Genomic DNA, 4,993 nt, shown 5'->3' with positions numbered 1-4,993 from the left:
CGACACTGTTCAGTGATTTGTAGACATACATGAGTATTTTGAACTGGATTCGAAAGTGAACCGGTAACCAGTGCAGTGAGGCCAAAACTGGTGTAATGTGCTCTCTTTTGCCTGTACTGGTTAAAAGTCGGGCTGCTGCATTCTGGACCAGTTGTAGTCGTGCAATGGAGGTCTGACTGATACCAAACAGGAGCGAATTGCAGTAATCAAGCCTAGATGTAATGAATGCATGCATTACTGTCTCCAGGTTCTTTTTGGACAATATGGGCTTCAGTTTAGACAGCCGCCTCAGTTGGAAGAAGCATGATTTAACAATCATGTTTCCATGATTGTTAAGTTTCAGGGAAGGGTCCATTATCAACATTAACAACATATAAACACAGAGCACTGCTACTGCTGGGCTGCCAGCTTTCATTTTTTATTTTTTTTTTGCAACCTGTCAATCAATCCAGTAGGTGTGTCGGCAAATGACCAATCAGCAAACTCATTTTGTCCCGTAGGTAAATGCCCCTTGCCTGCGGAGCTGGCTGCAGCCCATCAAGGTGTAAGCTCGAGTATGAAGTCTCAACTGTCTGCGGACAGTGCGCACAGTGTCCATGCGGCTCACGGTACTCCCCAGTATACTGTAGCCTTTTTGTGGAATAAAGTTGTACGAGACTCTTTTTTTTTGCAGTTCTCTTTTTTCCCACGAGTCAGATCCGTGACGCGACCTGTCAATCAATCCAGTAGGCGTGTCGACAAATGACCAATCCGAAGCTAAATGAGTCATAATATTATCCAAACTCTGACACGATAAAGCACGGTGTACTGCATTTTAACTGTAGTAAAATGAAAAATGTTGAGCATATTGTTACGTTATACTATGATATTGATTTTACAAATAAGGAGATAGTTAATCTGTTAGCACATCAGCATCAGATTATTATCAGTATCAGGACTTTGAACCTGATTACAATAAGGTGTACGCTCTGATGGGCTACAGCAGCTCTCTGCAGGTAAGGAGCATTTAGCTTCGGATCGGTCATTTGCTGACACGCCTACTGGATTGACTGACAGGTCACATTGTGGAACTGACTCGTGGAAAAACAAAATAAACGAAAGCTGCAAACAAAAAAAAAAGTCTTGTACAACTTTATTCTCATAATACTAGGACTTTATTCTTATAATTTTATGACTTAATATTTTTCTTAGCGCGGCCCTACAGCTCCGTCGTAGGGACTGGTTGGGGTTGAGGAAAAGCTGAATGGTTCATTATACAGTGCTACCTTCAATGAAAGATCTCAGTCTGGGCTGAAGGTTCACTTGCTGACAATGAACCAAAGCACACAGCAAAGATAAGAGCCGTGGTTTTGAGACGACTCTGAGAATTTATTGGAGTTGTCCAGTCAGAGCTTCAATTAAAGCCCTCTAGAAAGACCTGAAAATGACGGTCTGCTGAGTGTCTACATCCAAAGAGTCTGAGCCATGGGTGTCAGAAGCATCTGTAATGTGTGTGTGGGGGGGGGACACTATAGTGTGTGTGCACGTGTGTGTGTGTGTGTGAACGCGCACACACACCAGTGTACAAAAAGCAACTTTTCATCTAGATTTCCTTAATTTAATTCCTTTTAAAGCATGTTTCTCACTAAGTTTGTGTAAATTTAGCTGTGGGTTTTAAAGACATTTCAACTTTAATGTACTTTAACACACAGCCTCAGATCGGCACTATTTGTGTTTATGGAGAAATAAAAAACATCACCACTGGACTTTTTTACTTGTGTTCAACACTACTCATCTAAATTATGTTTCTCACGAAGCTTGAGGACAATAAGGTGCAGGGTTTTAAAGACATTTCAACTTTAATGCACCTAAACACACCACGTCTCTTACACCTGCAGCGTCTGACAGCGTCACAGTTACTGCTAAGCTAAGATGCTACGGACGTAGCGCTCCCCTCAAGCATCCTCCTAACCATATATATATATTTATGTTCAACCCCCCCGTCAACAACTGCCCGCACTAAGCTCGCTAAACTAGTGAGCGATCAACACAGAGGCGTCTCTATCTCCTCCACCTGTGAGCATTTTCTGCCTAGGCAGGAAACTCAGAGAGTTGGAGGTAACCAGGAAAACCTGGAGTGGATTTTTTAGTGGTTTGAGTATTCTTCTAGTGATCAAGTGGAATGGATTAATTCACGAAGAAAGAGAAACATCACAGACAGAACTAATGTTTCATAGTAAAAGTGGGGTGGGGGTGGGGGGTGGGGGGTCCAAATTTACTTTTTTTTATGTGCGTGTGTGTGGGGGGGACCTGTCCCCTTCACATATAATGGTTGCGACGCGTATGGTCTGAGCATAAGAGTAAAAAGAAAGACTGGCAGAAAATACCCAAGTTTGGGTGTTTAACACTCATTACATCAAACCCAAAAACTCAAGGCAGCTGCTGCCAGAGGTACTTCAACTCAATACAAAGGGTCAGAATACCTAAAATACAATTGTCATTTAAATTTTTTCTTCCATTAAATTTGCATTAAAAAAAAACATTTTGGGATACTGTGTGTAGATTATTGAAAGAAAAATAAAACATTTAAATGATTGTAGCATCAGGCTGCAACATGAAAAAACTGAAGTAGCCATGAGGTTCTGAATTCTTCGTGAAGCCACTGCGTATGCTTTTTGAGTAAACTTCACACAATAATGGCTTTTAAGTAATAAGGACTTCCAAGAGCTGTTTCCAAGATGATGCTAGTATAATGGCTAATACAAAAACCTTAATTCCAAGACCATAAATTAAAAGTCATACTCACCAGCTTCCAACCATGACACAATTTGATGCGTAACCCCAAAGAAGGTTACTATCTCGTTTGGAGTACCAGCGCCACTGAATGTTGTGCTTTTGTTCCATGTGGTAAGCGTATAATGGAGTTTGAACGAGGGTTGCTGGTGTTGTATGGAGATAGTGACTGAATGGAGGAGAATGTAATTACTATACCTGTCTATGCAACAATGGCTAACCACCTTTCTCGCCCCAGGCTCCACTCGAACAAGCTGAAAGCAAGCGCTGCTGAATTGTGAGATCACATAAACCACCATCTGCTTTAAATAAATGCAAAAAAAAAAGCCGATGTCTATCTCCATGTGAATACTTTTCTATCCCCAGAGCCAATGCGTGTTTTATGTATTTATATAACTACTTCAAGGTATTAAAAATCTCATTTTAAGATGATTCACGAGCAGGAGGGGAGTGGTTTTTATAGCAGACATAAAGTTTGGAAGCACACAAATGTGAAAATAACTAGGCTTTAAAAGCCACAACTGCTGCATAAAAAATATATATATTAAAAATTTCTGGTAAAAAACAGGTACTGGTCTGATACAAGCCAAATCATAGGCTATTAAAATTCTCCATCACCTTTTAACTTTCTCAAATTCTTCTTCATGGTTTGAAATATCCCCTCCTTGAATGCCATTTTCATTCTGTATCAGGTACTTTGAGCTTTTCTCAAATGCTACAAAAATTCAGCTCTTCTCAATACTCAGGAGAACTGCTTGTAAAAATTAATCATATTCTTTGTTAAATACAAAAATCACAGCTTTATTTGAAGTTAGTCATTTTTAGTTTAAGGTTTGCTCTCTGAAAGAAAACCCAAAATCACGAACGTCTGTGATCCTTTTTAAAAGTACAATCATTTCTGAATGTGCATGACCTAAATATAGACCTAATAAATAAATAAAATGATTTATTTAAAACCATTTTGGTTAGGAAGCAAAACTATAGTGTCGTTTTTTTTACTAAGTGAGGTGACAAGGCCTTGTGTGGGTGGCATGTCTTCTTTAAAGAGCAAGTTTCGTCAGTCTAAAAAATATCTAAAGAATTTTTAAGACTTTGTAAAACTTACAAAGCCCTTGAGGAGAGGTTGGTGGGAAAATATATATTTAAATAGTTTTTTATGGGCATAGGAAAGTAGGGAGGCATTCTCATGGGAGTGCAATATTATCTGGTGCACACCAAATAATCCTCTTGGTAGCCTAGTGAACCAAACTAAACTCAGACGAGTACAAAGACTAGCTTCAAATACTTTATGTCCACCATTGCTGAAAACACAAAATAACCCCTGATAATGTCAAGAGTCAGAGAGTCAGAGTTTCTTTATTGTCATTCACACCACATGTGGTACACGTGGTGGAACGAATTTGTGTCCACACAGTTCCAGTTACATCCAACAATAAAATGTAAAAAAAAACAGTAGGTCTAAGATATGAACTAAGAAAAACGTTAAATAAAAATACGCCAAGCACTAGCAGCATAAAAACAATACACCGAACAGCAGCACGTCATCCAAATGTCATCCCAAAAACAAAAGATTAGGTAAGTTATATAACTGTAGTCAAACATTCAAAATGTAATAAAAATTGAATAAAAAGAAAATGGTTAAATCAGGGCTTAATTTGTAAACTGGTCGATACTGGAATGCAAACAGCGGGTGGGCTGGCTTGAGGAGGGTTGCGGGGTGGAGTTGGGGGCGGTGGGTCTGGGGGTTCTCCTCCATAAAATTTTGAAGTACGGTAGTTCCTAACTACTTTGCGGTTTGTTTTTCACAGACACACTCTATAACCGTATTTCAAAGTAAGATTGGACATGACACACAATGAATGATTGGTGAATGAGCCGTGCAATCGGCATGCAATTTACATTTAATATAAATTATTTAAAATGATTCAGCACCTGTGTGCAGCCCACAGCTGTGGAAGAAGATTCCTCCAGCAACTGATCAGCTGATGTCCACTCTGCAAAGTGGAGAAGTGGGCGTGGCCAAGAATGCAGTAGGAGGCAAATAGCTGAAATCATGACAGTCTGTGCTCTTTAAGAGCGTTTTGAGTTTAGAAACATTGTTTAGAATATTGCAAGAGTGTGAGAAGAGTTTAAAATGACATATACACACACACACATATATAATGTATATATACATATATATATATATATATATATATATATATATATATATATATATATA

The sequence above is a fragment of the Nematolebias whitei genome, chromosome 23 (assembly GCF_014905685.2).
Source record: "Nematolebias whitei isolate Nwh7 chromosome 23, NemWhi1, whole genome shotgun sequence".
In the NCBI taxonomy this organism is placed as follows: Eukaryota; Metazoa; Chordata; class Actinopteri; order Cyprinodontiformes; family Rivulidae; genus Nematolebias; species Nematolebias whitei.
The sequence above is the reverse complement of the archived record's forward strand: the minus strand, read 5'-3'. Positions refer to the sequence as shown.